The sequence below is a fragment of the Lathamus discolor genome, chromosome 8, assembly GCF_037157495.1.
Source record: "Lathamus discolor isolate bLatDis1 chromosome 8, bLatDis1.hap1, whole genome shotgun sequence".
In the NCBI taxonomy this organism is placed as follows: domain Eukaryota; kingdom Metazoa; phylum Chordata; class Aves; order Psittaciformes; family Psittacidae; genus Lathamus; species Lathamus discolor.
Window position 1 is genome coordinate 13069191 of NC_088891.1, and position 12961 is coordinate 13082151.

The 12961-nt window shown below is 40.1% G+C and overlaps 1 long non-coding RNA gene across 1 annotated transcript; it reads left to right on the plus strand.

The window, feature by feature from the left end:
• The first annotated feature begins 6386 nt into the window (after positions 1 to 6386).
• Positions 6387 to 11639, plus strand: LOC136018946 (uncharacterized). The gene is made up of 3 exons (XR_010614671.1): positions 6387 to 6455; positions 6850 to 6937; positions 11406 to 11639. It is a non-coding gene; the product is annotated as an uncharacterized LOC136018946 (long non-coding RNA).
• Positions 11640 to 12961: the final 1322 nt, after the last annotated feature.

Below are 12961 nucleotides of genomic sequence, written 5' to 3' on the forward strand. Positions count from 1 at the left end.
AGTCTCAGTAACGCAGTTTGTCATTGAGGATGAGAAGAAAATACCGTGAAGAGAAAAAAAGAAAAAAAAAGAGAAAAAAACCCTAACAAAAACCCCAACACAAAACGTTGGGCATAAGTGCACAAATTGAAAAGGTAGTAATTATGCCGGAATTATTATAACAGTAAGAAGAAAAATGCGTTTGGGGAGGGGAAAGTAAATTTCCTGACTAGTAACTTAGGTCTTACAATATCCATGTTATTTTAAAATGAATGTAACAGCAGTGTTTTAAGTAAGCACTTCTTGCCAAGAAGCCTGTATATAGGCTTTCTTTGAAAGCTGAATCTTTGTTACTGAGCGGGAGCTTTCTAACACAAACTCTGTGGTACGTCATTTACAGGTATAATATGTACCAAACCACCACAAAGTGGCCAGGGCAGCCTGTCCTAGGTGACTGTGCTTGAACAGAGGTATTGGTCAAGATGCTCTCCAGAAGTCACTTCCAACTTCAAACATGCTGTGATTCTAGGAAGGGCCTATGAGTAACAAATGCCTAATGTGGTTTAATGTTTTTCTGGGAAGTCCTAAAAGGATGGATCTCTAGCTTAAACTTGAGCAAAAACGACATGAATATAATAACCTCAGCATTCCTTACCCCAGTGTGTATTCACATAATTGGAAAAATTAAATGGGTCAACTGATATAATATCTAGTTGTGGGTTTTTTGGGGTTTAGATTAATTATGTTGACTGGGTGGGTCATGAAGTCTCTAAGGAATACAGTACAAAAAAATCAAGGCAGGTCTGACAAATGTTAATGATCTGCCTATGAGTTTCCAGGCATAAGTTAGGAAAACATAAAAGGTGCCTTGCAAGATGCATGCATTACTGCTAAGGAATGACATGTCAGCACTCCACCATCATGGGAGAGCAGCCAGGGTTACAGCTGTGGAGTATCCAAACAGAGGAACTGTAGGGAATGTGTAGATGGATCAGGGCAGTGTTAGAGATTATATAAATTGCTGGCGAGAAAAAGTTCACTTATATTGTAGTCTGTAGAAAAATTCATTTTGGAAGTTGGAGGCTCCTGAGGATGTCCAATTTAGTTTATACCAGCTATACAAAGAGAGCACCAAATTGTGACATCTCTGTGCTTTCAATTCCTTGTGAAACAACTTGATCTGCTGAGCTGCATCAGCAATTCAGCTGTGACCCACCTAGCAAAAGAGCTGAGCTGCAAGTCTGCATTTATTAAAAATGTCTACATTAAAAATGTGTGTGCAGTGTGGAGTCATGGACCAACTTCAGCCTCTTCAGGCTGATCAATGGAAATCACGAACATTTGGATGTCTGCCTAGAGCTGGAATTACTCAAACCTGTTGCTTCAGCTAAAGTGGCTTTTAGTAAAGGGGAGCTGCAGTTAAATCAAATGGAAATGTTTTTTAACATCACTGATAGTGGGCTGTACGTACAATATCAATTAGTTTGAAAATGTTTGACAGAGGCACTAATATTAGGCAGCATTATTCCCTCTGTTATCTCAAACTACTTGTATGCAAAGTGGGTGCAATACACTTTGAATCAGCCACTGCAACTCTGAGAACAGCAGGAGCATCTCTTGCATTAGTATGAAGATACCACAGATATTTTAATGTTAAATGATTTATTTTAGCAATAAACCTTTTCAAAGATATATATGAGTGGGGGTTTTGTTTGTTTGTTTCCTCTTTCTGGAGTTTCTGGAGTTTTTCTTACTCTAAATCCATATTATAGCCAGAGAACTTTTGGATCTAGGATGTCAAGGTACTTGATCTGATGAGTTTCTGCCTTTTCTCTACATAAAGCTTACCAAAAAATGATTTTAAAAGTTGAGCTAGAGCTTAAATGACATATCCCATTTTTACCTGTATGTTAACATGCATTCAGAATGAGTTACAGAAGAAACCAGAAGTGTCTTGCTAATGAGACTTTATTTTCAAAGAAGAAGAAGTGAGAATGTGGTGTTCATGCTAATGAAATATCTCATAGATGGTCTATGATCTTGTGAAAGCTAAGGGAAATACGAGCTTGCCTGGAGTTGCTTGGCTTGAAGTTTAAGATAAGAAGCTCTGAGGGTTTATTAGTTGTCAGACCCCTGTCTGACCTTGGTAGAAGTTGAAGCTCAGTTGCTTTACAGTGTCATACTAACAGGGCTTGAGTAGTAGAAAACTGGCATTGTGCCTGCGCTGCTGGCTGGTTGGGTTGCCCTATGTCTTCCTTCAGACAAGGGAAGAAAGTACTCTGGCAGGAGAACTGTCAAACTTGCCACATTAGAATCCCTGCTGTAGCTTTGGGAGTCTGACTTCCTCACAGCTATATTCTCCTTCCTGATCTCTGAATCAATAAGTTATTGACATACATGGGTATATTCTGATGGGCAACTAGTTTTAATTTATTGGTTTACTGCCTGATCATGACATTCTCTGATCAGCAAGGGGAGTCTCTTAGCACTACTGACACCACTTCCTTCCTCCTTGTTCTCTCCTGACTTTCCTTATTACTGCTTCTGTGATTTCCTTCCCCACAGTAGCTTCCAGTTCCACAGAGCTGTATTTGCCTAAACCTGTTTCTTGTGTTAAAATCAGTAATTCTTCAGGTAATGCTTGCAGGGAGTTGGACTTGACACTCTCATCAAGACTTGCATGGGACAGAGGAGTTCACTCCTTTGAGTCATTGTTCCAAAGCTGGCTGTGGACATTGTTACATCTATTACTCATTTCATTATTGCTGCAGCTATAGCAGCTGGAAACATACTTTTAAAAATGAAAGCTTTAACTTCAGAGACCTCAGCTAAGCATTGTGGTGTGTCTGCCTGACCTGAGGCTTCCTTAGAGCTGACTCTGAGGCAAGGGAAACCTCTCTGCTTTTTTTTTTCTCAAGGACATATTCAGACCTAGATAATAGTAGTGTTGCATTCTTATATAAAAATCCTTGTACAGGAATTGGGTAACGACGTGCAAGATGTATAGGAGTTAATATTGTAACATCTACTCATGCAGCAGTAGTTAAAAGTAATTCTAATGAATCATTAGGAACTCTCACTTCCTCTTCTGTCTTTCTGAATTTGCTGTGAGGATAAGAGTTTTCATTAGAGCTTCATGATGAATATTCTAAATAATCAACCATATTTAAGTCTACACAGTCCACTGACTTCCAGTTAGTATTGGATACCTAGCTGCCATTTTATTACTGAAAATCATCCATACCTACATCAGTAAGTGCATAGTGGTCTTGATTTATTTTATATAGGCTGCAGACTAAAGTCAGCATTCAAATTAAAGTCAGTACCAGCTGAGTCTAGTTAAGGTGGCATATGGTTTAATGGCAAAGTAAGTAGAGAAGAGAATGCCTTCTAGCTAGGTAATCATTCTGTTAATTATCAGATATTCATTAGTTACTTTGTCAGTAAAGAAACTGAAATTCATTTAGTAAAGTGTTAAATGAAACAACAAGCATTTCCTAACTTTGTTTATGATGATGTAAGCCAGGAACATTACCATTTATAATGTACTGATGTGGGACAGGAATGTTTTAACTTCAGGAAGGAAAAACCCTATCCTTGTGGGCTGTATGTGTGGGCAGATTCACAGTAATTAGGACAGAACAGACAAAAAGAAGGCTACCCCCTGGTAATGAGTGGTCTACGTCATCCATCTCTGCTCACATTGCAACCTCTGACAAAAACAAAGATGTAATGTAGGACAAAGATCAGGGACAAATCCTGCCTTTGAGGAAAAATAGCCCTGGGTTCTGCAATTAATTGCAGCAAGGCAAGAGGGTCTTGCATGAATTTCAAAAGGAAAGTAGGTTTGTCTGAACTATTGCACATTATTTAAGCTGTGCCCGTATTCCTCATCAAAATAAGCCCATTATGTAGCAGTAGCAGCTGTAAGCCATTATTAATATTTAATGCTCTTAGCAGGGGTTACTGTGGGTTTCTGTAATCAGGTTACAAGGCAGCGTTGCAATATCATGTGCTGTGGGTTTGCATTCTCAGATTTCTGGCTTTGTTTAAAGTGGCAGGGAAGTTTAATTTATTCCCCTTCCCTACCATTTCCAGAGGCTGAATACCTTTCTAAGCTGTGTTGTAGTCCATGCTTATCCATTCTTCATTGCCTCTAGCTTTACTTACACATCACCTACTACTTAATAATGTGAGTGTTGCAAGTCCCGTGCTGGTAGGAGCAGTCTTGCACAGGAAATGATGCAAGTGGTTTGGGTCCCCTGGTGAGAGCTGGCTTGTGCTCTCACAGATGTGTTGTTTCCTCTAGCTGTGTGGTTTTCGGTGTTATCTGCTGGAGAGTGATGATACCAGTCAGCCTCTTCTTCCTCACTACATCTTTTGACTGATGCTTTTTTTCTATCTGTGCATGTTGAAAGCGCAGGTAATTCTTGAACAATTCATAGTCGTTTCCACTGAAAATAGATGGCTGAACATGCTAGGTGGAATCACCATGTTCTGCACATGTGCATCTGAGAGGGACCATCCATGTATTACATGTTTGGTCATGGGGTCAGCGGGCAGTACACAGCACAGGGGCTTGGCAGGCTGCTGACACTGCTTTGGAGGACTGTGGGACAAACTGTCCAGTGGCTCTTCAGGGACAGCTTCTGGCCTTCAGACTCTGGCTTTCTTCAGATTTTTTTTTTAGCCTTTTTATTGTTTGTCAGCTTCTCCTTTGGGTCATAAATACTTGAAATCAAACTGTTTACAGCTCTGTCTGGTTAATAAGCTATCAGGCAGTGAGGTCAGCAGTACAGGAAGAGGGAACATTTAGATCAGTAGCATATGTAGTTCATGATCTTAATGGATATATAAAATGCTGTTCTTGCTAAGAAGCAATTCTTAGGGAGGTGCTATGGGACAGTATCTGCTGTTCTTCAGTGACTTCTGGGTTAATTGTGTTCAGTTTACACCTGAAATGTCAGGCTATAGCCTTCCTTAAATTATGACTTGCTGATGCATGCAACTTCAAATTATGTGTACCAGATGGATACATGTTGACTAACTTTGTAATGTGTCAATAGTGTGGTCCCTTTTACACTGTTTAGCAAGCATATTAGTGGCAGGAGATACTGGCAACATACCTTTGACCTCCCAAGATGGTTTATAGATTTGCAGGTGGCGTGCCTTATGTTGCTTTTTGTGTCCATGTAAATCCTGTGAATGATCACAGTAGGTCATACTCATTTGGAAAGGGAGTTGTACGGAGAAGGACACCAGAAATAATGCTGGCACTCGACTTTGAGTGATTCCTTTGTCATTGAACCTCATTATACCATATTTTATTTCAATTTTCAGAGTGAAATTCATGTAAAATACATTTTGCATATTTCATTGGAATATTAGGCATTGCAGAATACTTCTGAGTTTAAGCATGTTTTCAGTTTGGCTTCTGTATGTTTCTATTCACACTGCTTCACCTTATTATTCGTATATAATAAGAAAAATAAAAAAAGGATTTAAAAAACCCACAAGATAATGAATATGGTGAATCTGGATGTAGTATGATAGTTAATGGCACATCCACTGATGTGTAAACCCAACAGTGAGCATAAAACAGACAGCTCTGTCGTGTGGGAGAGCTGTGCAAAACAGCCAGAGGGATGGTAACAAGGAAGTGTCTTGTTTTCACCTCGTTACTCCTGAGTGGCTTTCACTCCCAATGCTTTTGCTTGGGGGATATCTTACTGAAAACTCTGTAAACAGGTGATTCACTACTAGAAATGGGTTATGCACACAGAAATTTCTTTAAAAAACAATATTAATTTGTCAGTGGGTGGTTTTTTTTTTCTTTAAAGTGTCATTACACACCTCACTTGAGCTTTCCATCAACATGTGCTACCTACTAAACTATGCTTATTCTCTTTTTTGCCTGCTCAGTGAGTCTATCTCAGTTAATTGTCCATCCGCATCCTACATTTACATCTTTTTGTTGCCCTTTCTCCTTCAGGTTGGATCTGGCTTCAGGTCCAAAAATCTGAACCAGTAGACTTGGTCTCTGTACTCCAGTTGGCTTCAATATGTGGAGTCACTTAGGTGACTGAGAATGTCATTTTTAAATAAAAGATGTAAATCTTCAGCTGCTTGCAGATATCCCAACAGTCCCCTGCCCACTTGCAAGAGCTGGGAGAAGCATACAGATGCTTGCTCTTGCAGTGTATGATTGCAGGGTATACATGTGTCTGGAGAAAAAGCTTAGAGCAGCAGTTAAAAATAAAGGGGAAGGGGTTCAGTTTGTGAATATTTTCCTTCAAGGAAAACCAAAATTTGACTCCTGTCTTGGAAAGAGCAACTCAAATTAGTGTTTTGCCGTGAGTCACTTCCAGAATTACCTGTCTTCATGGAGTGCAGTGGATGCCTCAGACGCCAGCTTCCCCAGCCAGGCCTGAAGGTGGTGGCCCTTGTGATGCTCTTCTGAAAGCAGCCTGTTGCTGGTAAGAAGAAAAGCTACTCTTTGCATCAGATGACAAGGGTGCCTTTGAAGCTGTGTAGCAAGTTTCTGTTCCAAGAGCTCTCTTTGCCTACCAGAGTGTTTACTAGTGTGTGTTTTCTTCCTGTGGGAATATTTTAATTTGCCCTACTTTGCCTTGTTGCTCCTGTTGTCATTCAGTGTCCAAAAGTGGAATATGTTCTTGGCCTGTGACTGGTTTTAGTTGGTGTAAATAGGGCAGTAAACCAGCAGTGTTCATGCTCTTTATTACAGCCTTCTCACCTTGGGCAGTTGGCCTTAGAGGTATTACAGTGGCATTACTAGAAGTGAGAAGGTGATGATGAACCAAGTGGGTCATTCATTTGTATCCTGACAGTTTCTGTATTGCCATTCCTTAGCTTTTAAAGTCACAATTGTGCAACAACTTTGTGTGACCTGGTAGAAGACAGTTGGCTGATCTGAGTGAAAACTTTTTCCTTATCTCAGGTAAATTGTTCTCACTGGGGAGTAGGGTGTGAGACGTGGGTGTGGGTGCATCTGTCTTTCCTTCTGGTAGCGTAGCTAAGCCATAGGCAAGCACTCTGGTCTTACTTATCTGGTATTGATCTCATTTTTCTTCGCTGCTTACACTTCGGTACTCCTCTCCTATTGCTGCGCTGCTTATGTAGACACAGAAAGCTTTGAGATCAACCTGCAAAAAATCTTGACGGTGAACTGAAGCAGTCTGGCAGTTTGGTGTCCATTTTTGTTCCCATGTTGGGTTCTTTTGTACTGAAATGCTGCCCTCGAGTGGCCACCAGCTGACGGATCCGACCGGAGCTATTATTCCTGCCTTGCTGAAGCCCTTCATACCCTTTGAGGGCGAACGTACCCAGGTAGCCCCTCGGTGCAGCGAGGCTCCGGAGTCAGCTGCAGCCAGCCTGCTCTCTGCAGGAAGTGATCCCAAGTTTCCAAGTGATGTTACAGTGCAGCAGCTGGACCTCCCTGGCAGCAGCAGTGTCATCAGCCTTTACAAGCAAATGGACAACTGTAATTCTGGAGGAAATTTAATGTTTGAGATGCTACTCTGACCACAAACCCTCTAGATTTAATTTATATTAATGTTTCTTCCAATAACTCCATCTGCTGCACTGTTTCTGGACTATGGTTCATTGTTTTAAAATAGCAACTATAACTTCATAGAGGAGTAAGGTAAAGATCTCTGAGCTTGTCTAAAGCAGTACCTCTACTCTACTCTACTCTCTGGGTCTCCCCACATTAATTTATAACTTCTTTTTTGTTAAACTCCAGGCAGGCTTCAGTTAGTCGCTGGCAATGTGACACTTACGGAGAAATGTCATGTAGCAAAGGTCATGTATGAATGTAGCCTCTGAAAGAGCTCTGAAGTATTCTGACAGTTTACTAAATCAGAATCTTAGAATCACAGAATGGTTTGGGTTGGAAAGGACCTTAGAGATCATCCAGTTTTAACCCCATGCCATGGACAGGAACACCTTCCACTAGACCAGATTGCTCAAACACCCGTCCAGCCTGGCCTTGAACACTGCCAGTGATGGGGCAGCCTCAGCTTCTCTGGGCAGCATGTGCCAGTGCCTCAGCACCTGCACAGGGATGAATTTCTTCCTAATGTCTGATCTAAATCTAAATCTTCCCTCTGTCAGGTTAAAACCATTCCCCCTTGTCCTGTCACTACATGGCCTTGTAAAAAGTCCCTCACCAATTTCTTGTAGGCCCTTTTAGGTACTGGAAGGCTGTTATCAGGTCTCCCTGAAACGTTCTCTTCTCCAAGCTGAACAAGACCAGCTCTCTCAGCTTTTCTCTACAGCAGAGGTGCTCCAGCCTTTGGACCATCTTTGTGGCCTCCTCTGGACTTGTTCCAACAGCTCCATGTCACTCTTGTGTTGTTGCCTCAGAGCTGGATGCAGAACTGCAGTGGGGTCTCACAAGAGCAGAGTAGAGGGGTAGGATCACCTCCCTTGACCTGCTGGTCATGCTCCTGTTGATGCAGCTCAGCATATGGTTGGTTTCTGGGCTCAAGTGCACACTGAAGCCAGGTCATATTGAACTTCTCATCAACCAACACCCCCAAGTCCTTCTCAGGGCTGCTCTGAAACCACTCTCCATCCAGCCTGTAGTTGTGCTTGGAAGATACAAGATGAAGAGTTAATAAAAGGATGGATAAAGATGGCTTGTAGAAAAGCAACTTGAGGCATTACTGCTCTCAGTTTTATACCAGAGCTCTATGCCAGAGGATAGTCTTTACAGCAGTGTTACTAGAAGCCTAAGAAGGCTGGCTTCTCAGTGAGTAAGTCATAGTTTAGTGTACTGGTTTAACTTGGAGATGCTTGTTTTTCTGGGCCAATGAAAAGTGTGTCAGTGTGTGACTTGTTTTGCCTGCAAGTTAAAAAGCAAAAACAAATGAGGAAGGGTTTTTTATGTGAAGGGTGCTATGTGTTTTGTGAGTACCTTGTTTTTAGCATCCCAGGGTATTTGAAGAATACTGTTTCCATGTGTCACTGTTGGCTAATTATCCAAAGGGATATATATAATCCTAGCTATATGTTATTAAATCTTCTGGTAAGTACCAAGTGTGTCCTATTGGGAGTATTCTCATGCTCTCATCTTTTCGTAAAGACAGAGGATAGTACTTTTCTTAGGTACTGTAAACTTCTGTCATCATGCACAATGTGAAAATAACATACATTCTTTCTGCATTAACACATTTAGTGTTAGGCTTTTCTGTGCAAGCATCAGCATGCTCGTGGAGTCAGATATAAGTGAGTATATAAGGTCATGCAAAATAGTTTCTTCCTCTTCAGAGAACCTTAGCTTCAGAGTCCTTTCTATAGGGAGCCCTTCAGGACTGGTTATTTAAGTTGCCTACTTCCCTATTGGTTTGGAGTATCTTCAGCTGCCAGTTTGGTATTATAAATATATATTTATTTATATATATATATATATATATATATATTTTTTTTTTCCCCCAACTGCTCAATCCTCAGCCCGTAAAGTACTTGCTGCAGTGACCAGCTGGTTCTTGCTCACCGTCCCTTGAGTGATGAGTCTTTGCAATAGTTATATCTATGTGTATATGACTGTGTGGCCTGTCTTAGTATATGAAGACCTCTGAGAGCCTCTGTATGAAATATCTGTCAAATATAGCCAGTAAAATAATCTCCTTGATGACTTGGCTCAGCTGAAGACTGCCTGTACTGAAGAGCTCTCTCAGAAATTATTTACATCTCTATTTCTAGTTGCTGAGAGCTCCTTCATTAAGACTCTGGTACTGGCCATAAAATGTGATTTTTCAGATGACGCTATTGGCACTTCATCTGCTTTTACCCAGCTTCTACCCATCTGAAATCCCATCAAAATTAGGTAGGGGAAGACTGTCTGGGGAGTTATTACCACGGGCAAGAATATAGAAAGGAAATTACCAGTATATTACAGTAGTAAACCAGGTTCATAACAAGTTTATGCTCTGAATTTGCAAACATGAATGCCAGACTGGCAAACAGATGCTATGGACAGCTAATTCTGGAGCAGAAGTTAATAAGTTGGAGTACTTGAAGCAGTGGTTATCTCTAATACTAAAAATTAATATTAAATACAGTATTACAGTGCTGTACAGTATAACAGTGCTGATTTATGCCAACACCGGTAAGTATATAAAATTGTTTTTCTTACACTAAAACAGTGGGCACAAACATAAGCAGTAAAATATACAGTGGCATAGAGTAATAAATAGAAACAATAGATTAATGTGATCAGTTGGAAAGTATAAAACTGGTAGTGGTTTCATTGTTAAGATTCATATTTAAATTGTCTGGTTCTTCTGTAAAAGAAATTATATCAAAGCACATAATGTTTCGCTTGTTGGGGGGGGTGAATTGGGGATTTTTGTATGGAAGCTTTCTATACTGATTACCCCTTTCTACAGAGTTTAGATGAGGTATGTTGGCAGAAGACTGAGAAATCTGAATTGAATAGGAACCCATTGATTTACTTGCTGCTTACATCAAGTAATTTTTGTTTCCCTTGAATTGCAAGTTTGATCATGTATAGCATAATGAATGCTAGTGTCTTGTGTCCTTAAAAGATAACTTGAAAGGAAATGAAGGGAACAAAATGGAGAACAGTAGTAAAATACAAGCACTTGCTCCCTGTGATTCAATGCAGAAAAGCATTTTTCTTTCCCATTCCTGGCTGAAATCCTCAATATACTTTTGGCTTTAGTTTCCAAGCTCAGCCCAGCATCCATTTGTTACTGTGCAGCAAATCTGTGTATGATACTAACTAGATGTGGCAGCTCTTTTCTAAAATAGACTGTGCCAATCTGTCACTTTATTCTTTGGCACCGGGGGTTTTCCTTTTTCCTGAGATTAACTCCGCTGCTGGCCATCAAGTTGATGGAGTGGAAGAACTGCAGAACAAACTGCTGCCATCAGCTAGTTCACCTGAACAGAGTGGTGTGGGGGACCTACCTTGTCCTGTGAGTGTCCTGTCATTAGCAGCAGCTGTGCAAATATTTCAAGATGTCAAGTGAGCCACTGGGAGGAATTACCTGAAAGAGCACAAACACTTTATGCAAACATCTGTGCTATTGTCATACACATTTCCTGGAACTTACCTCACAAACTTTTGTTAAATGATTCATTCAAGATGATTTGAGTCACTTAATTCCATGCCGTGTGAAGAGCCTGAAATCTTCAATTTATCAGAATCAGTTGTCTTCTGCTTCCTGGTTAGCATCCCTCACAGACTTGTTCCATTAGGAAATAATCATGGAATTAATTAGCATTTAGTATCAAGATTGAGTTTCTTGTAAAAATTATATAAAGCCCTTTGGAGACCTATTTGTTTATGGCTGCCAGGATGCTTTTCTCTATCAAAAACATGCAGTGTGATCACTAATGTGGCACCCCTAAATAATGCCTTCATTTATGTATTTCAGTATCTTGCTTCTAGAAGAGTATGCCACATAAAAAAGGAAAGTGAAGGAAACAAGGGGCAAGGAATCCATTAGAAGAGCAGAGGGGTCAAGAGGTGTGTCTTGACCTCATATGTACAAAACATAGACCTCACCCCCAAAGCTCCATAGCTGGAAACAAAAAGCTCAAAGGCTTCAAGTGCCATATCAGGAAAAGTCAGAACAACCCTCTGGAGCCGGAGTCTCTGTAAAGCTGTGTCTGTGCCTCTCCAATGACTTTATAAGGGGGGGGGGGGGGGGGTGTGTGTGTGGAACCAAACCCAAAATGATTGGCATGATTTGGTCCTTGTCTTGTATGGATGCTGGGGAATTAGGGTGGCATTGAGATTGTCTTCTTCTGAAGCATAATGAATAATGTGACTCTAGCAAAAAGAGCTAGACTTTTTTCTTCTCACCCCACTTCCATGCATTTAGTCATATAGATTGAACTTGGCAAGCTGACCACCAGTATTTAATACATGAATTGAGAAACAAGAAGTACTGAATATATCAATCTCTTAAGTGTTATGACCTAGTTGCCATCTGCTTTCATTAATTACTGTTTTAATTGTCTGACAGGGCAAGAGGTTAACTTTCCTTCATTAAAAGTATCATTTCATATATCAGTATACTTCTGCTCACTTATATGACTGAGTATGAAATGTAAATTTAGTACAAAATATGCAAGAAACAACTTTTAAAAGTAAACTATTACATATTAATTGGTCTTCTGGTTGAGGGTGAGGTCTGCTCGTGTAATCAGGCCAAGTTACTGCTGAGAAATACATGAAATCTAAAAAAATCAAGGTCTGCTAAAGTTTTCTCACAGAAAGATAGGACTGTGGGTAACAAGTGGCTTTGAGGGCATACGTTCTGTGAATTTGCAGGGGTTTTCACTCCCTATGAAGTGCACTTACTCATCTCAGTGAATATTTGTACAAATGGCTCAAACAGCATGGGAACTTGTACAGTAAACAATTACATGCCTCCTAGGGCAACGATGAGTGCCTTAAAATTAGCAGGCAAAAGGAAAATGTTCAGCAGTAGTTCTGAGATGCTGGCTCTGAATTAGATGCTAAAATTGTGATCTTATTTCACAACTTTGAAGAGGAAAAAGCTGGGTTTGAGCAAGAATTGAGGTTTTTTTATTGTAACTGGCAATTAATTTCCTTGAAGGAAAATGTGTTGTGAAAATGTGTTGTGAACTGAGCTTTGGCCAGCTTGGTTATACAAAGATTCATCAGCCTGTTTTACTGAAGTAAAATTAATAGATGTGTTTAATCATCCTGTGAATTGTGATCATTATTTTAGTATAGTCATAACTACAAAGGAAAATGTTAATCACTGAGATTGGATTATGCAGTGACCTTTTAAAGCCGTGGTGTTTGCAGCTATTAGACTTGCTTCAAAGTAGAAGTCAGAAACCACTTTCAGTAGTGGACCTTTTGGAAATAATTTAAATGCTTCTGTGTAAAAAAAATACAAATTTAATTAAAGAAATTCTACTTTCCAGTTAAAGATTCTTTGAATTCTTTGTATAA